The 21,284-nt window shown below is 40.5% G+C and overlaps 2 long non-coding RNA genes across 2 annotated transcripts; one reads left to right on the forward strand and one right to left on the reverse strand.

Annotated features, from left to right (window-relative positions):
• Positions 1-2,974: 2,974 nt before the first annotated feature.
• Positions 2,975-11,541, reverse strand: LOC139383413 (uncharacterized). Its single transcript, XR_011628732.1, has 5 exons — positions 10,883-11,541; positions 4,889-5,003; positions 4,421-4,603; positions 4,222-4,319; positions 2,975-3,955 (listed from the first exon to the last, which is right to left on the reverse strand). It is a non-coding gene; the product is annotated as an uncharacterized lncRNA (long non-coding RNA).
• An 89-nt stretch (positions 11,542-11,630) lies between these two features.
• LOC139383414 (uncharacterized) lies at positions 11,631-16,966 on the forward strand. The gene is made up of 4 exons (XR_011628733.1): positions 11,631-11,759; positions 12,543-12,644; positions 13,237-13,376; positions 13,589-16,966. It is a non-coding gene; the product is annotated as an uncharacterized lncRNA (long non-coding RNA).
• The last annotated feature ends 4,318 nt before the right edge of the window (positions 16,967-21,284 follow it).

Raw genomic sequence — 21,284 nt, forward strand, 5'->3', positions numbered from 1 at the left:
ACATTAGAAGTATTGGTGTTCTATTGTGTAGTGGCTTTGCTGGCATGATTCTAAATGTTTTGGGGGGAGTTTGCCCACCAACATTTACAAGCAAAAATCGCCACTAGACGTTACAGATAATTGTATGTGTGGGGTAGTCATTCAAAAATCATGACAAACTCTGTTATTGCACAGAGTCGATGCAACTTATGTGACACGTTAAGCACATTTTACTCCTTAACGTATTTATGCTTGCCATAACAAATACTTATACTTATTGACATAAGACATTTCAGCTTTTCATTTTCTAATAATTTGTAAAATGGGACTCACCATTTGAGAGGCACTAAAATCCAGTCAAAAATGGAGGGTGAGGTCAAAATAGTAGTTTGAGGGTGGGTTTCTATGTGATATCCTCCAGCAGTCAAAGTGAATGTGATTTATGCTGTCCTTCTCTCCAGCTCCTTGGTGCAGCAGCAGCATTTTGGTGGTAGGGGTCTCAGGGGAGTCACTAGGCCAGCTATGCTGCTCACACAACCCAACTAAGGAGGCTGGATTTAACTTGCTAATGAGTCACCTATCTACCCTCAGTGTATCACATCACAGTGGATTACTCATTAACTTGGTAGTTTGGCTCCTGGATGCTGAGTGGATGAAAGCAGTCGTAGATCAGACAATACACCACAGGTATGATGCAAAACTAAATGTTTACTGTTCTAATTATGTTGGTAACCTCTATATACAGTGCATTTGGAAAGTATTCAGACCCAGAGACATACCCCAAGCGACTTACAGCTGTAATCGCAGCAAAAGGTGGCGCTACAAAGTATTAAGTTAAGGGGGCTGAATAATTTTGCACGCCCAATTTTTCAGTTTTTGATTTGTTAAAAAAGTTTGAAATATCCAATAAATGTCGTTCCACTTCATGATTGTGTCCCACTTGTTGTTGATTCTTCACAAAAAAATACAGTTTTATATCTTTATGTTTGAAGCCTGAAATGTGGCAAAAGGTCGCAAAGTTCAAGGGGGCCGAATACTTTCGCAAGGCACTGTAACTGATTTAAGTTTGCCTGCATTAAAGTCACCGCAAGGCACTGTATGTGAAGGGTCATCAAGTTAAAGCAGCAATCTACCTCACCAAGCAAAGCGAGAAGAATAATATCACCACATTGAAGCTGCCCAGCAACACCCGTTGGGGTGGTGTTGTCATAATGTTTGACAGTCTCCTGGAGGGGAAGGAGTCTCTCCAAGAAATGGCCATATCACATTTTGCCGATATGGACAGCTCCATCAAGAGGATCCTCCTGGATGATGTATTTCTGGAGAGAGTGGTAAGCAGCCTGAAACTCCTGAAACCTCAAACAGTAGCCATTGCACGGATTAAGAGAGACAATGCCATCCTGTCTGATGTTCAGACTCTGCTTGCAGATGTAAGAAAATAAATCCATACTGCCCTGCCCACTTCACTGTTGCTCCAAGCTGAGGAAACTGCAGTTCTGAAATACATCAAAAAGCGTGAAGACTTCTGCCTGAAGCCCATACACACCGCAGCGTACATTTTGGACTCTAAGTATGCTGGCAAGAGCATCCTGTCTGGTGCAGAGATCAACAAGGCCTATGTTGTCATCACTACCGTGTCTCGCCACCTTTGCATGGATGAGGGCAAGGTTCTTGGCAGTCTGGTCGAAGTACACTTCCAAGCAAGGGCTTTGGGATGGAGATACAATATGGCAGTCGTGCCAACATATCTCATCAGCCACCTGGTGTAAGGGACTTGTTTGGGAACACACACACCATAGCTAGCAACAGGCTGACCAATACATGGGATGAAAAATTGGTAGCCATCCTGACAAATTTGAGGGTTTTTGAGCCTGACAACGAGCCATCCTTAACAAGGTTGGAAAGTGACAGTGAAGATGAGGCCTCAGAGTCTGATGTTCAAGAGGTGGACATTGAGGAGATCCAGAGAGAAGAGAGGAAGATAATCAAAGCTTAAGTTTCTAGACTATCATTTCACATTTTATCATATTCCCTTTATTTTGATGTTCAGTGAAATCATCCCATGTGAAGAGTCAACTCATTTAATTAAAGTTCAATTCGTAACTAAATAATTTCTAAACATTTCTATTGATACGATTTAAGCATTTGCAAATATGTCTACTTATGATAAGGTAAAGGGTTTGTTTCTGTCTCCATATGATATGGTAAATATATCCAATGCAAAAAAACATCTACATTTAAATTGTATTAATATTAATTTGCATATATTTCCATTTATTCCCACGGAAAGTTTCCACCTCTGAATATTCCCCAAAATGTGCAATCCTAGTGGTACATGGCCATAATACCACAACTAAGTGCTGTATCCAGGCACTCCACGTTGCGTCATATATCAACCACACCCCCTCGGGCCTTATTGTTTAACTATAACAGTGGGGACCGACTGAACCTCATTGGACAACAATTAAGAAAATCTAGTCCCGGTTTCCCAGAAGCATGAGCTCCGTTAAAAACATTGTTCGAACCATTTAGCTTAATGGTTCTAACGATGAACTTAGCCTTAAGATGCTTTTGGGAAACCGGGCCCAGCACAGTTAACGATAAAGATTCTGGATGTAATACAATACGTCAAGTAGCTATCATTGTGGGCAGTTTTCATAACAGAAAAATACAACATAACCCCCTCTAGTTAGAGAATGGAATAATTACATTCGAATAATTAAGATATCCAAGATATTCTTGTTGTGACAAGCTGCCAGTGTTTACGACTTTAGCTTTCAGCAAGAACATGAGTAGAGCAGTATACCCTTTGCTCTCATATTCAATGAGGTTCAAATAACATTATCAGATGAAAAACATGCAAAGTAACCCATATTTGAACTTCGTGGTCTGCAGTGCCTCTCCCATCCAGAGCTCCTCTTGCATGCCCTCTACCGATAGTGACTTATACGACAAGCTCCAGTTAATCAGGCAATGATTATCACAGGAGTCATCACCATTATTTCACATTTATTTAACACTATCACCACATGGCCTTGGGGGACATTTTTACCAATATATACAGCAGTGACATCTATAATGTGAATTGAGCCTTGTCATAGACTCCTCCTCTGGATTTCTCTCTGTCATTCTCATACACTACCTTCACCACATGGGGTACTGAAAGTTTAATTCCTAAGAGGTAACGTGAAGAAGGCAAAGAAATAATGGAGAGAGGAACCAGACGGAACATGGCATGTTATCTAAAGCCCTTTTCCAAACATAATAGATTAGTGGAATGAATGTAAAATGTAGAATACAGTTTTGTAGTGAATTGCCATGAAAGAAAATATATTACAGAACAGTCTCAACAGCCAATTATTGTAGAATATCCAAGGATATACAGTAACAACAACCACCAGTATTTCAGTTCTCAAATCATAGCACCATTTTCTCACACAACTCTTTTCAATCCAATTACATTAGATGATTTTTCCCTCTGGGATACTGTGTGGCCCAGAGCCTAGATAGTGATCTATGGCTATGACTGGTGTGACCTATGCTGTTCCAACTGCAGTTTATATATACACATCACAAACAGTAAAATACATACATGACGAAAGACAACAAAGACATAACAGATGATACTGGCAGTCTGCTACCTAAATACAAAACAATCTGAACATGGAAATGTCATGTCAATGTTCAGGTGGAAAGGTGTCCGTTTGGAAGACCAGAGCCCCCTTGCTCTTCCTTGACACTGCCCCTGACTCCAAGGCCTTCTTCTGGTGGTAGCTTTCTGCCCTCAGTTCCTAAAAGCAGAACTCAGAGGCGACAATGAGCAACAGGTCCTTGCAATACATGCTCTGCTTCTGAGCTTTCCCCTCTTCCTGCTGCTGATGTTGCTGTTGCTGCAGTCTCTTCAGAGGAGTCTCATCCCTGCAGGGCTTTCGTACAGACAACACCGAATTCACCGCTGGGTTGATCTTACAGTGTCCTGGAGGAAGGTGCCAGAACAAATAACTAAAACCTTAAGAACACAACTGGAGTAGACACAAACGATGCCACATGAATACACCTTGGGGTTACTGCTGGGTTTTAGTCATCCCGTTTTAAAATAATTTATTGCTAGATAGACATTTCTTTAAATAGAAAAACAGATATTTGCTTTGGGAAAAGCCACAGGCATCAATTCATTCAGTTATGAGAGAAAAGTGAAATGAATGAGGGCAGCAAAATAAGATGATCTCAGTGAACACTTACATGGTTGGAGGCTGATCCGACTCCTCCACAAAGGGCTGGAAGTTTGGCTTTCTGGGCGGAGCCACAACACTGTGACCAAACCTGGACTTCATAGACATCTACAATTGAGCACACACAAATGATGTCAAATAATTTAGCTTACAAATCGTCACGTCACCGTGTCATCACATAAAAAGTCCCATTACTGCGTGTCTCATACCTTTATGTCGCTCCATTTCTCATTCTCCTTAGATCTCGATGGGGGTGGGGCCATCCAAGATTCCAAATTTGGATCAGACGGTCCAGCACTGGCAGCCTTGTAGATCACAGATCACAAGGCGACTGTTTAGACCACTGTTGGCAGGGGCTGGTGGGCCTTGTAACTGTATCCTTAGTGAATTACCTGTGAACAAACAGGAAATATAAGGTAAAACATCATAACAGATTGAAATCTGTTGAACGTCAAAACCTCCATGACATTACACAACCCAACATTACATCTGGTGTTTTAAGATAGCGCTGAAGAGGATGGCTGATGTTTTACATGCCCATAACCAATTGTGCTATTTAAAAAAAAAAAATTACGTTGTTTGTAACTTATTATTTTACTTATTTTGTACATAATGTTGCTGCTACCGTCTCTTATGACCGAAAATAATTTCTGGGCATCAGAACTGGGATTACTCACCACGAACAGGAAGAAGCTTTCTCCTTTAACGAGTCCAACGAGAAGGGTATACTGCTCTCCTGGGAACAGGCACAGATCCCCGTCATTTGCGTGAAGAGGACGCAGATCGGGCTTCCTTTTGAGAATCAGTAGGCGAGCGAGTAAACTCCCACGGCCATCAATTATATTTGCTAATATGCAATCATTGGAAAATAAAATTGATGACCTACGATTATCCTACCAACATGACATTAAGAACTGTAATATCTTATGTTTCACCGAGTCGTGGCTGAACGACGACACGAATAACATAGAGCTGGAGGGATTCTCAATGCACCGGCAGAACAGAGAAGCTATGTCTGGTAAGACGAGGGGTGGGGGTGTTTGTCTTTTTGTCAATAACAGCTGGTGCCTGATGTCTAATATTTAAGAAGGGTAGAGTTATTGCTTGTCTGAGGTAGAGTACCTTATGATAAGCTGTAGACCACACTATCTATATTATTTGTAGCTGTCTATTTACCATCACAGACGGATGCTGGTACTAAGACCGCGCTCAATCAACTCTATAAGGCCATAAGCAAACAAGAAAATGCTCACCCAGAAGCGGCGCTCCTAGTAGCCGGTGACTTTAATGCAGGCAAACTTAAATCAGTTACAGTGCCTTGCGAAAGTATTCGGCCCTCTTGAACTTTGCGACCTTTTGCCACATTTCAGGCTTCAAACATAAAGATATAAAACTGTATTTTTTGTGAAGAATCAACAACAAGTGGGACACAATCATGAAGTGGAACGACATTTATTGGATATTTCAAACTTTTTTAACAAATCAAAAACTGACAAATTGGGCGTGCAAAATTATTCAGCCCCCTTAAGTTAATACTTTGTAGCGCCACCTTTTGCTGCGATTACAGCTGTAAGTCGCTTGGGGTATGTCTCTATCAGTTTTGCACATCGAGAGACTGACATTTTTTCCCATTCCTCCTTGCAAAACAGCTCGAGCTCAGTGAGGTTGGATGGAGAGCATTTGTGAACAGCAGTTTTCAGTTCTTTCCACAGATTCTCGATTGGATTCAGGTCTGGACTTTGACTTGGCCATTCTAACACCTTGATATGTGTATTTTTGAACCATTCCATTGTAGATTTTGCTTTATGTTTTGGATCATTGTCTTGTTGGAAGACAAATCTCTGTCCCAGTCTCAGGTCTTTTGCAGACTCCATCAGGTTTTCTTCCAGAATGGTCCTGTATTTGGCTCCATCCATCTTCCCATCAATTTTAACCATCTTCCCTGTCCCTGCTGAAGAAAAGCAGGCCCAAACCATGATGCTGCCACCACCATGTTTGACAGTGGGGATGGTGTGTTCAGTGTGATGAGCTGTGTTGCTTTTACGCCAAACATAACGTTTTGCATTGTTGCCAAAAAGTTCAATTTTGGTTTCATCTGACCAGAGCACCTTCTTCCACGTTTGGTGTGTCTCCCAGGTGGCTTGTGGCAAACTTTAAACGACACTTTTTATGGATATCTTTAAGAAATGGCTTTCTTCTTGCCACTCTTCCATAAAGGCCAGATTTGTGCAATATACGACTGATTGTTGTCCTATGGACAGATTCTCCCACCTCAGCTGTAGATCTCTGCAGTTCATCCAGAGTGATCATGGGCCTCTTGGCTGCATCTCTGATCAGTCTTCTCCTTGTATGAGCTGAAAGTTTAGAGGGACGGCCAGGTCTTGGTAGATTTGCAGTGGTCTGATACTCCTTCCATTTCAATATTATCGCTTGCACAGTGCTCCTTGGGATGTTTAAAGCTTGGGAAATCTTTTTGTATCCAAATCCGGCTTTAAACTTCTTCACAACAGTATCTCGGACCTGCCTGGTGTGTTCCTTGTTCTTCATGATGCTCTCTGCGCTTTTAACGGACCTCTGAGACTATCACAGTGCAGGTGCATTTATACGGAGACTTGATTACACACAGGTGGATTATATTTATCATCATTAGTCATTTAGGTCAACATTGGATCATTCAGAGATCCTCACTGAACTTCTGGAGAGAGTTTGCTGCACTGAAAGTAAAGGGGCTGAATAATTTTGTTTAATAGTTTTTTATTTGTTAAAAAAAAGTTTGAAATATCCAATAAATGTCGTTCCACTTCATGATTGTGTCCCACTTGTTGTTGATTCTTCACAAAAAAATACAGTTTTATATCTTTATGTTTGAAGCCTGAAATGTGGCAAAAGGTCGCAAAGTTCAAGGGGGCCGAATACTTTCGCAAGGCACTGTATACCTCGTATTTACCAGCCATGTCACATGTGTAACCAGAGAAAAAAAATCCTAGACCACTTTTACTCCACACACAGAGATGCATACAAAGCTCTCCCCTGCCTATTTGGCAAATCTTACCATAATTATATCCTCCTGATTCCGGCTTACAAGCTAAAACTAAAGCAGGAAGTACCAGTGACTCGCTCAATATGGAAGTGGTCAGATGACGCGGATGCTACGCTACAGGACGGTTTTGCTAGCACAGACTGGAATATGTTCCGGGATTCATCCCATGGCATTGAGGAGTATACCACCTCAGTCATCGGCTTCATGAATAAGTGCATCAATGACGTCGTCCTCACATTGACCGTACAAACATATCCCAACCAGAAGCCATGGATTACAGGCAACATCCCCATCGAGCTAAAGCTGCCGCTTTCAAGGAGCAGGACACTAATCTGGACGCCTATATGAAAATCCGCTACTGTAAGGGGTAAAATAGAACAATCAATAAATGGGTACATAACCCGACGCACATCAGACATAACGTGCACAAGCACATACAATAAACAATTCTGGACAAGGACATGGGGGAAACAGAGGGTTAAATACACAACATGTAATTGATGTAATTGAAACCAGGTGTGAGGGAAGACAAGACAAAACCAATGGAAAATGAAAGGTGGATCGGCGATGGCTAGAAGGCCGGTGACGTCAACCGCCGAACACCGCCCGAACTAGGAGAGGGACCGACTTCCGCGGAAGTCTTGACAGCTACGCCCTCAGACGAACCATCAAACAAGCAAAGCGTCAATACAGGATTAAGATTAAATCCTACTACACCGGCTCTGACGCTCGTCGGATGTGTCAGGGCTTGAAAACTATTACGGACTACAAAGGGAAACCCAGACGCGAGCTGCCCAGTGATGCGAACCTACCAGACGAGCTAAATGCCTTTTATGCTCACTTCGAGGCAAGCAACACTGAAGCATGCACAAGAGCACCAGCTGTACCGGATGACTGTGTGATAACGCTCTCGGTAGCCGATGTGAGCAAGACCTTTAAACAGGTCAACATTCACAAAGCCAGATGGATTACCAGGACGTGTACTCAAAGCATGCGCAGACCAACTGGCAAGTGTCTTCACTGACATTTTCAACCTCTCCCTGATTGAGTCTGTAATACCTACATGCTTCAAGCAGACCACCATAATCCTTGTGCCCAAGGCAGCGAAGTTAACCTGCGTAAATGATTACCGCCACGTAGCACTCACGTCGGAAGCCATGAAGTGCTTTGAAAGGCTGGTCATGGCTGACATCAACAGCATCCTCCCAGATACACTAGACCCACTCCAATTCGCATACCGCCCCAACAGATCCACTGTTGATTATCTATGCATAGTCACTTCACCCCTACCTACATGTACAAATTACCTTTAACCTGTACCCCCGCACACTGACTCTGTACCGGTACCCCCTGCATATAGCTTCGTTATTGTTATGTTAGTGTTACTTTTTATAATTTTTTACTTTAGTTTATTTGGTAAATATTTCTTAACTCTTCTTGAACTGCACTGTTGTAAGTAAGCATTTCCCTATAAGGTCTACACTTGCTGTATTCGGCAAGTGACAAATAAAGTTTGATTTGATTTGTGGGGGCGGAATGCGAATTGGAGCGGGTCCAGGGTGTATGGTGTTGATGTGTGCCATGACCATCCTTTCAAAGCATTTCATGGCTACAGATGTGAGTGCTATGGGCGGCAGTCATTTAGACAGGTTACCTTGGTGTTCTTGGGCACAGGGACTACGGTGGTCTGCTTGAAACATGAAGGTATTACACACTGGGTCAGGAAGAGGTAGAAAATGTCAGTGAAGACATGCCAGCTGGTAACTATGTTAACAGTCTGATGTTCAGACAAACACAAACAATGTAAAGCCACTCAAGGACATATTGCACAACTTGTAATGCTTTACAAAGCAAGTAGCAAGCAAGGTGTCACGCATTATACAATGGGTAGTTTAATTCTGGATGCTGATTGGTTAAAGCTGCATTCAAGTCAGTGTCTATTCCACAAGTTACCACCAGCTAAGGCTATGACACAGACAGAAAAGGTAACCCAGACAAGTCACATGGGCTATAAAGCTGAAGCATCCCTTGGAACATTTTCTCGCCACCAAATATGGTAGTGAGAGGAAGTCCATTTGGGGGTAGTGGGAAAGGATGGAACTAGAGCTGTGTTCGAATACCCATAGTAATACTGTATACTACATACTTAATGAGTATATACACTCCATACTATAAATTAATTTTAGTATACTGTAAATGAACATTATGCTTTCAGTTGAGTGTACTAGCGCTTCGCCTGTCTGCCGGAAGTTGATGCTGTTGCTATGCAACCTGTCTTTCTATAAAAAAATGTTTTACTTCGGGTGTGTTCGTAAATTCAATCGGGAGGAGGCTGAACAATAGAACGAGTCAAAATTCACCCAAGGCTGAAAAACAGCAAAAGGACGTTGGCTAAGCTGGAACACTAGCACGAGGCCATAGCAAATGAATGGAATCAAATGTTCGCAGAGCCTGTTTTGACTAGAGCTTAGACTTCCATTTCGCCTAAATGGCACCAAAAAATGTATCCCTTTTTATTTTACCACTACAATCTGTTCACCGGACGAAACTGGAAAAAAACAACTTGTGTAGAAGTAAACATCCGCACCTCAATGGTGTCAATCTATAAACAATGTGACCGGGTCTCATTGCCAACAATAGCGAAGCAGGCATTGTGACGTATAACAATAAACTGGGAATAGAATGTTCGGAAGGCGAGTTGGTGCCACAATGCTCAATAGAACTAATAGGAGCTGGCAGGGTGAAAATTGCCCTAAAATAAGCAGTTTTTTCGTGATTACTTCAAAACAACAGCAAGCAGCTGGGAAATATGTTCATATTATGAAACTGGGCTCCACGGCAGATGCAATGAACTAGTTATCAGAAAAAAAGTGTTTCATGTTTCCAGCGTATCTGGAGTGCCCTCTGGCGTTCGTAAATTCAGAGCGTTCATGACGCACTGGCCGAGCTTGCTAGCTACTTCCAGACACATTTTTTTATATTTTTTACTTCCAGACACAAATGACACCTCACTCTGACCATTTTGCTCGCCCTAGCAGAGCTGATTAGGCTGTTTATATGTTGTCCAAAAAGTTGGAGACTGTGCTGCTGGAAACAATTTAATGACACCGGCCATATTCAACGTCAGGCGTTGATGTATTTTGGCGAATTTAGTACGACTTCCTGGAACTTTTGGCATATTAACTATATCCATACTATGACCAATAAGACATACTCAATTTAGTCACAAATAGTACAGTTAGTATGAGTATTCGAACACAATTTGGGTGAATCTGGCCAGACATTCTGATAATTTTCTCATTGATGTAACATATGATCAATACATTTCTGTTCCAAAATCTAGCATCTGTTAGGAAGTGCAATACGTTTTATAAACTTGAAGCTTTGTCAAAGTTTTAAATTGAGTTGTTTAGGAGTGCAAGGTCGAATTGCACACCGCACACACGTCACAGTAAATTTATGCAAATACTTGCTACATGCCAATAGGATCTCGCTTGCTCGTACTTCACTTTGCCCACCTCCTTGCTTCATTTGTTCCCATTGTAAACGACACCGATTAACTATATTGGGTTAGTTATATATAGATCTTTATAATACATACATTCGCCTATGACGTTGAAATGATTATTACCTTCTCATCAGATCAATCAGGCAATTTGTCCACTGTAAAAAATTTTAAAAAAGCAAGACATTCTCCCCTTCATTTTAGACTTGCATTTGGTTTTCGACAGCAGATATTTGTAAACCTTGCGGTCTCTACGACATTGTAACATTTTTGCAAACGCACTTAACTAGCTAGCTTCAGTAGCAAGTCAGCTAGACAACAAAAAAACAGCTAGCTAACGTTAGCATTATTAGCCATAGTAGCTAGTTAACGTTACTACAAAGCTGGGTTTCCAAATTCTATTAGGCTAACGTTATATAAAAGAGATCTTACCCTGTTTAGTAAATAGCTATATATTTAATTTTTGTTTTGTCAAAGTTCAATAACACTAAGTCTTGTCATTTTTCCTGCTGGTTGCTCATGTCGCGTTCAAATCAACTGGAAACTCGGAATTCTCCGATTTCCTGGGAACTCGGAGGGAAAAAATTGATCTGACTGGGGAAAAAAAATCGATTTGAATGGTCATGCATTTCGGGAAGTCAGGTCTCTCCCTAGAGCTCAGACTTTCCGACCTAAAGATCACTGACGCCATGATTTAACATCGTGTTTTTTTTTCGACTTCCCAGTTGTTTTAACGCAGCATCATTTCACTTCCTCTGTATATTTTGAACTTTGAACGGAACCTTGAGAAAATGTGGACGACGTTGATTGGATGGTCAAGCCCAATGACGTGTTCAAACGTGTATTCCTAAACAAGAAACGAGTTTGAAAAAAAGTTGTTGTATCAACAACTTCCGGTACATTCAGTGAGCGATGTCTTAGAAACATAAACATAATTACTAAATTCGGTAAAATGGACAACCGTTGTTTTTGTTGTTCATCAAAGTTCACTCTCTTCAGGAAGGTTTGTTTGTGCCCCCTACCCTACTCCCTTTACGTTTTTGTAGTTGGATATTTTTATTCCATGTGTAACTGTGTTCTCGTATGTGTCGAACTGCTTTGCTTTATCTTGGCCAGGTCCCAGTTGTAAATGAGAACTTGTTCTCAACTAGCCTACCTGGTTAAATAAAGGTGGAATATATATATATATATATATATATATATATATATATATATATATATATATTTAAATGCTACATGCTTTATGTCCCTAAAAGCCTATGGTGTATTTTTTGTAGGCTGTAGCCTTGAAATAATATACCCTAAATAATTCATTTTCATTATTTCTTAGGCTCCCTGTCTGGCTCCTGACCTATTTAGAGTGTTTATATGCTGTTTAATATGACATGTAGCCTATTTGAAATTATGTTTGATTCATACATTCACCTTTTCATGTTTATTCAACTACTTTTCATTCAAATCCATATGGTTTGGTTTCAATACTTCAAAATCAATTGGTAGGTCCAGGTAGTCACAAAAATAGATGGGTGTTGGTTAAATTGTGATTTCAATGAATAAATGGAGTTTTTTCCCCCCTGTGAGCCTGGAGTGGTTTTTAGTGGAGCAGTAGGACAGGACATAGATTCCCGGAGCCGTGAACAAGCACCATTCCATGAGCTATGTATGAGCAGGACTTTCAACCACTCAACTCCGCTCACATACTCTGGTGGGGATGCATCCCAACCTAATTTTAGATAGTGCTACTTTTCATAACCACAAGAGGCTGCTGTTTTTAACTCATTCCCAGCTCACGGAATAAGCTGCATTGGATGAGGCCAGTGGCTACAACATACCCCCTGAGCACAGTGGCGCAAAAAACACAGAAATGACAGCTGCCCACAAGAAACAGGTAATAAATATGCAGTCCTTTTTGAACACATACACTTCAAAGGCTGCGTTTACACAGGAAGCTCAATTCACATCTTTAGACAATTATTTACATGTCTGATACCTATCATATTTTTCCCCTATTATGTAAATGGCAAAAAAAACACATGGAATCGGATATTTTGACTTCATACCACATCCATATGTGGACCTCAATTGTGATACAAACCCGATCCTCCATATGCAACCTTTGTCTGGATGCTCAGATCAGATATTGTTTTGCTCCTACGTGTTTTTTGTGTGTGTTATTTTTCACATAACCAGATGTTACTATAAAAACGACTCCCAATAACAACAGTGCCAGCAAATGTGCATTGCATATGTGCTACTTCAAAGGCTACATCAGTGTGAATGCGCAAATTGCATATGGGTCACATGTAAAATCTTACTGAGGACAGTCAGATAAAAACATCAGATATAGAAAGAAAATCAGATTTGAGTTCTTAGGGTGGCGGTGTAAGCACAGCCAAAGAATCCCACAAATAAAACAGACAGTAAAAGCACAAAATGAAGTATATATTTGTTTGATCAGTTCTATTGTGTTCATCATTGAGGACCCCAGCAGCTGCCCTGGCCAGTCAGGCTTCAGACAGTGATGAGGATGAGCTTCCCTGGTGCTGCATCTGTAATCAGGAGACCTCCATTCGCTGTCACACCTGTGATGGGGATCTTTTGACTGCAACCGCTGCTTCAGGTACTGCACAATACTAATACTCCTACTACTACTATGGCCACATATCTATGCAATGATTTACAAGAAAGTGAAGTTCGTCCCTGTGTGCTTGTCATGTTTTTTTCGAAACATGACCTAGATAAATCTTGTATAAACTTCTGCCATTCTGCAGAGCAACACATGTATGAACTATTTAGTATGTTAAATTATCAATCTGCTCTCCGTTTCCCCAGGGAGTGCCATGATATGTATGACAGGAAAGAGCACCGCACAGCTACAGTAGTTACACGGCACCTAAGAAAAACAAGAGGACGACGACGTGAGACTGCAGGGGCTGGCGTCAGTATTTCTTGGAGTCACTCCAAAAGATGTGTACTATACCTTTTAAGAGGCTGGACAGTATTCTTGGAATTCTGCAGGATCACAAAGAGAAGGCTTATCCAAACACTACTACCTGTCTTTAGGGTTGAAAAATTCCAGTAACTTTCCCAAAGTGCCCTGGTTTTCCAGAAATCCTGGTTGGGAGATTGCTGGAATTATGAGGGAATAAGCAGGGGTGTAAAGTTCTTAAGTAAAAAAAATAGTTTAAAAGTACTACTTAAGTAGTTTTTTGGGGTATCTGTACTGTACTTTACTATTTATATTTTTGACAACTTTTACTTCACTACATTCCTAAAGAAAATAATGTACTTTTTACTCCATACATTTTCCCTGACACCCAAAATTACTTTTTATTTTACTGGATGACATTCACTTGTACTTGAGACATTTTCTACTAAAGTATCTTTACTAGGGATGCACTGATATGACATCTTTGGCCAATATCAGATATTTCCTTGCCAAAAAAAACGATACCGATAACCAATGTTTAACATTTTAGTGGCCATTTAAGCATTCTAGTACAGTTAAATAGTTGAAACACTCACACACACTGACCAAAAAGTTATTTTGTTGGCATTTACGTATGTCCCCATTACCTGTAAAACCTAATCAAAACCTATTTCTTTCACTTACTTGCTGTGCTGTTTCTTTGTCCATTTGTTCAGTCTGAACCAGGATTTCATCATACATGTCAAGCAGTGAAGTTTCAGCTCTGTCTGTCTGTGGCCTCTCTTCCTCGGTGTGCACTGTCACTGAGTCCGTTTCCATCTTGTCCAGCTGTGTCTTTAACATTTCACGTAAAACCTGTTTCTTGTCTGCATCGAAGTAGCGGTCCTTGTACCTAGCATCTAGCATGGTGGCAACACAGTAGAGGCTCAGAGAGAATGTCACCAAATCGCTTGTTCACAGCCTCTAGTAGAGTACTTTTCCAAGTTAACCCAACGGTCTGTGTTGTCATTTTTGTTGAGCAGGTGTTTCAATGCCTTAACAGGGTATCACGTATGCTGCAGACGCAGTTGAGCTTATTTCTCGAGTCAGTTGTTTGAATGGAGTTAAGAGTGTTCATGTTTCCAAGTGTCAAACATGTTCTCAAATGCCATTGAAATGGCAGCAGTGGTATGAGAACCAGCACATTCTTGAGCATGCAATACGGCTTTCCTCAGTACGAAATCCTCGTCGACCCACTGTGCTGTCAGACTCCTAATGCTCATGGGGCTGACATCGCTGGTCCAAATGTCAGTCATGAAGCTAATAGCAGTGGCGCCCATAGATGTGAGTTTCAACAATACTGTGTAACTCCGGTAGGGCAACATCTGAAAAATAGCAGCTACTTGGTAGTGTGTACCAGTGCTCAACCAGTCGGCGAAAGCCAACATCATCAACGACAGAACGGTTGATTCTCAAGGGCAATGAATTCCATTATCTTGGCGTTAATGGATTTCGCCTTTGAGGGGTCTCGCTGAAATTTTCTAACTCTTTCAAATGACTGCTCGACTTGATGACTGCTCGATACACACAGACATTGTGGGCTAGGTTAGGAATGCTGTGTAGCGCTACATTTTTTTGTGGCGGCATTACGTCATCTACCTGAGTTACATAGGTATGCATGTCAGCTTTGACATCGGTTTTGCACATCGGCGTTAAACTAGACATCGAGCCGATGTTGTCATTTTTAGCTAATTTCGGTTGATTCCAATATGCTTACCGATATATCGTGCATCCCTAATCTTTACTTTTTCTTAAGTATGACAATTGGATACGTTTACCGCCACTGGTAATAAGAATTAAATCCGGTAATCCTCGAACCAGGATTTCTGTAAAACCAGGGAACTTTTGGAAAGTTTGTTACAGCCTTATTCTAAAATGGATTAATAAAAAAAATGTCCTCATCAATCTACACACAATAGCCCATAATGATAAAATGAAAACAGGTTTGTAGAAATGTTACCTAATTTATTCAAACTAAAAAACTGAAATACCATATTTACATAATTATTCAGATGCTTTGCCTATGAGACTTGAAATTGAACCGGTGCATCCTGTTTCCATTGATCATCCTTGAGATGTTTCTACAATTTCATTAGAGTTCACCTGTGGTAAATTCAATTGATTGGAGATGATTTGGAAAGGCACACACGTCTTTATAAGGTCCCACAGTTGACAGTGTATGTTAGAGCAAAAACCACGCATTGAGGTCTAAGGAATTGTCCGTAGAGCTCCGAGATAGAATTGTGTTAAGGCACAGATTTGGGGAAGAGTACCAAAACATTTCTGCAGCATTGAAGGTTCCCATGAACACAGTGGCATCCATCATTCTTAAATGGAAGAAGTTTGGAACAACCAACTCTTCCTAGAGCTGTCTGCCCGGCCAAACTGTCATTATGGAGTATTGTGTGTAGATTGATGAGGGGCAAAAATACAATTCATTTTAGAATAAGACTGTAACGTAACAAAATTTGGAACATTTGAGGGGTCTGAATACTTTACAAATGCATTGTTCCTGCCTTACAAAGAGACTAAGAAGAAACACTGATTATGTTGCTAATCTAGTGTAATACATAGTAATTTGTCAAGTATACTTATAGATTTCTTCTAAATGGCTATACTATGAGTAACATTATGGGGTTGCATTAGCATAATGTAATGCTTGCGATTAGCTACATAACTGTGTTGTAGATTCACTTGACATTCACAGATCAGTAATCCAATCAATATCAGTCAATTACTTGTGGACTGTATTACCAGTATTGATTTACATTTAATTTGTGAGGTTAGTCTAATTTACTCTCACAAAATGTTTCACATTATTGTATTTTAGCATTACCCATCCTAACCCTTTTGGATTTTGGTCCAATGAAATAAAGTAGTCTGGGCAATTTGATGTGCTACCTCAATTGTAGTGCACTTGAAATGGCTTGCAGATTTCTTATTTGCTGTCATGATACTGAGATAGATGTTGAGTTGGTAACAACACAGAGTCATGCACGTCGCACAAACACAATTTGCTTAGGAGGATGTACGGTCCCAGACAACTCAGCTTCTCACTAGAGGCTCACAGAGGAGCCAGTATAAAAGGATTAGTGAAGGCTTTGTTTTATTTTGTCAGGCTGCATAGTCTGTGTTATGATCTGTCTTTGGCTGGGACTCTGGAAGGATTGTTGTTTTTCCATTAGCAGTGTGTAATGTAGATCTAAGGGATGTAAACAATGTGTTGATGAGTTTTTTTAAAATTATGTCCTGATAGTTTTTTTGCTATGTTCCCTACTTCTCCCACCACTAATATCATAACTATATAACACTGTCACTCTTTTGTCATACCCCACTAGGGGTTCTCCACTCATACATTAGGACAGCCACAGTTTCAGAAAGGTTGGAGAGAGGAATTTTTTTAGGAGAGATTCTGTAGTGAAAACCTTTACCAGATTACTGTCAGTATATGACAGAGAGAGCGGGGCAGAATGCAGTTTCATCAGGGTGCATTACTGTCTGGGTCATCTGGAGAGCCATAATGAATCTCACCTCCAGGGGTTTAGTCCATTAAGACCCAGATAGAGGCCCCTCTGTGTTTGCCTAACTTTTCTATCCCACACAATGACCACAGACAGGAAATGGACAGGCATAATGGATGCAGATAGAGATAATGGACCACCTTTTTGCAACATTTGTTATCTGTGATTCTGATATGCTGTAATTTCAATCAAGTCCCTTGTTTCAATTAGACAATACCTCACAAAGAATACATTTAGAGTAGCAAGTGAGAATGAACATTTGAAGTAAAATATTATTTGTCGCATACACATAAAGCAGATGTTTTTGCAGTTGTAGCGAAATGCTTGTAAAGTGAAATGTACAGTGTGTATATATATATATATATATATATATATATATATATATATATATAAGATCAGTTGAAGTCGGAAGTTTACATATACTTAGGTTGGCGTCATTTAAACTAGTTTTTCAACCATTCCACAAATTTCTTGTTAACAAACTATAGTTTTGGCAGGTTTGTTAGGACATCTACTTTGTGCATAACACAATTTTTCCAAAAATCGTTTACAGACAGATTATTTCACATATAATTCACTGTATCACAATTCCAGTGGGTCAGAAGTTTACATACACTAAGTTGACTGTGCCTTTAAACAGCTTGGAAAATTCCAGAAAATGGTTTCATGCCTTTAGAAGCTTCTGATAGGCTAATTGACATAATTTGAGTCAATTGGAGGGGTACAATTGGAGGGGCAAAAAAGTATTTAGTCAGCCACCAATTGTGCAAGTTCTCCCACTTAAACAGATGAGAGAGGCCTGTAATTTTCATCATAGGTACACTTCAACTATGACAGACAAAATGAGAAAAAAAATCCAGAAAATCACATTGTAGGATTTTTTATGAATTTATTTGCAAATTATGGTGGAAAATAAGTATTTGGTCACCTACAAACAAGCAAGACTTCTGGCTCTCACAGACCTGTAACTTCTTCTTTAATAGGCTCCTCTGTCCTCCACTCGTTACCTGTATTAATGGCACCTGTTTGAACTTGTTATCAGTATAAAAGACACCTGTCCCCAACCTCAAACAGTCACACTCAAAAGTCCACTATGGCCAAGACCAAAGAGCTGTCAAAGGACACCAGAAACAAAATTGTAGACCTGCACCAGACTGGGAAGACTGAATCTGCAATAGGTAAGCAGCTTGGTTTGAAGAAATCAACTGTGGGAGCAATTATTAGGAAATGGAAAACATACAAGACCACTGATAATCTCCCTCGATCTGGGGCTCCATGCAAGATCTCACCCCGTGGGGTCAAAATGATCACAAGAACGGTGAGCAAAAATCCCAGAACCACATGGGGGGACCTAGTGAATTACCTGCAGAGAGCTGGGACCAAAGTAACAAAGCCTACCATCAGTAACACACTACGCCGCCAGGGACTCAAATCCTGCAGTGCCAGACGTGTCCCCCTGCTTAAGCCAGTACGTGTCCAGGCCCGTCTGAAGTTTGCTAGAGAGCATTTGGATGATCCAGAAGAAGATTGGGAGAATGTCATATGGTCAGATCCAACCAAAATATAACTTTTTGGTAAAAACTCAACTCATCGTGTTTGAGGGACAAAGAATGCTGAGTTGCATCCAAAGAACACCATACCTACTGTGAAGCATGGGGGTGGAAACATCATGCTTTGGGGCTGTTTTTCTGCAAAGGGACCAGGACGACTGATCCGTGTAAAGGAAAGAATGAATGGGGCCATGTATCGTGAGATTTTGTGTGAAAACCTCCTTCCATCATCAGCAAGGGCATTGAAGATGAAATGTGGCTGGGTCTTTCAGCATGACAATGATCCCAAGCACACCGCCCGGGCAACGAAGGAGTGGCTTCGTAAGAAGCATTTCAAGTTCCTGGAGTGGCCTAGCCAGTCCAGATCTCAACCCCATAGAACATCTTTGGAGGGAGTTGAAAGTCCGTGTTGCCCAGCAACAGCCCCAAAACATCACTGCTCTAGAGGAGATCTGCATGGAGGAATGGGCCAAAATACCAGCAACAGTGTGTGAAAAACTTTTGAAGACTTACAGAAAACATTTGACCTCTGTCATTGCCAACAAAGGGTATATAACAAAGTATTGAGATACACTTTTGTTATTGACCAAATACTTATTTTCCACCATAATTTGCAAAGAAATTCATTAAAAATCCTACAATGTGATTTTCTGGATTTTTCTTTCTCATTTTGTCTGCCATAGTTGAAGTGTACCTATGATGAAATGATTACAGGCCTCTCTCATCTTTTTAAGCTGGAGAACTTGCACAATTGGTGGCTGACTAAATACTTTTTTGCCCCACTGTATGTTTATATATGTACGTGTGTGTATAGTACCAGTAAAAATATGGGCACCCCTACTCATTCAAGGGTTTTTCTTTATTTTCTACATTGTAGAAAAAATAGTGACGATATCAAAACTATGAAATAAAACAAATGGAATCATGTAGTAACCAAAAAAATCTAAAATATATTTTAGATTCCTCAAAGTAGCCACCCTTTGCCTCGATGACAGCTTTGCACACTCTTGGCATTCTCTCAACCAGCTTCATGAGGAATCCTTTTCCAACTGTCTTGAAGCAGTTCCCACATATGCTGAGCACTTGTTGGCTGCTTTTACTACACTCTGTAGTCCAACTCATCCCAAACCATCTCAATTGGGTTGAGGTCGCGTGATTGTGGAGGCCAGGTCATCTGATGCAGCACTCCGCCACTCTCCTTGGTCAAATAGCTCTTACACAGCCTGGAGGTGTGTTATGGGTTATTGTCCTGTTGAAAAAGAAATTGTAGTCCCACTAATCGCAAACCAAATGGGGTGGCTTATCACTGCAGAATGCTGTGGTAGCCATGCTGGTTAAGTGTGCCTTGAATTCTAAATAAATGACAGTGTCACCAGTAAAGCACCCCCACACCATTACACCTCCTCCTCCTTTCTTCAAGGTGGGATCCACACATGCAGAGATAATCCATTCACCTTCTCTGCATCTCACAAAGATACAGCAGTTGGAACTAAAAATCTCAACTTTGGACACATTAGACCGAAGGACAGATTTCCACCGGACTAATGTCCATTGCTCGTGTTTTTTGCCCAAGCAAGTCTCTTCTTATTGTTGTCTTTTAGTATAGGTTTATTTGCTTCAATTCAACCATGAAGGTTCACGCAGTCTCCTCTGAACAGTTGATGTTGAGAAGTGTCTGTTACTTGAATACTGTGAAGAATTTATTTGGGCTGCAATCTGAGGTGAAGTTAACTCTTATGAACTTATCCTCTGCAGCAGAGGTAACTCTGAGTCTTCCTTTCCTGTGGCGGCCCTCATGAGAGCCAGTTTCATCATAACGCTTGATGGTTTTTGCGACTGCACTTGAAGAAACTTTCAAAATTCTTGAACTTTTCCGTATTGACTGACCTTCATGTCTTAAAGTAATGATGGACTGTCATTTCTCTTTGCTTATTTGAACTATTCTTGCCATAATATGGACTTGGTGTTTTACCAAATAGGGGTATCTTCTGTATACCACCCTCACCTTGTCACAACACAACTGATTGGCTCAAATTCATTAAGAAGGAAGGAAATTCCACAAATGTACTTTCAACAAGGCACACCTGTTAATTGAAATGCATTCCAGGTGACTACCTCATGAAGCAGGTTGAGAGAATTCCAAGAGTGTGCAAAGCTTTCATCAAGGCAAAAGGTAGCTACTTTGAAGAATCTCAAATATAAAATATATTTGATTTGTTTAACACTTTTTTTGGTTACTACATGATTCCATATGTGTTATTTCATAGATTTGATTCTTCATTATTATTATACAATGTAGAAAATAGTGATTTTTTAAATCTTTTTTATCCTTGAATGAGTAGGTGTGTCCAAACTGTTGACTGGTACTGTATATAATAACACAGGGGAATCTAGTTTTTGACTGTACTGGGTCTTTAACAAAAAACATTACTTTGTGTAATTTGCGTCGGAGCAATGGTGTGTTAAATTGCAAACATGCAGAAAATTGA

Source organism: Oncorhynchus clarkii, chromosome 25 (assembly GCF_045791955.1).
Source record: "Oncorhynchus clarkii lewisi isolate Uvic-CL-2024 chromosome 25, UVic_Ocla_1.0, whole genome shotgun sequence".
NCBI lineage: Eukaryota > Metazoa > Chordata > Actinopteri > Salmoniformes > Salmonidae > Oncorhynchus > Oncorhynchus clarkii.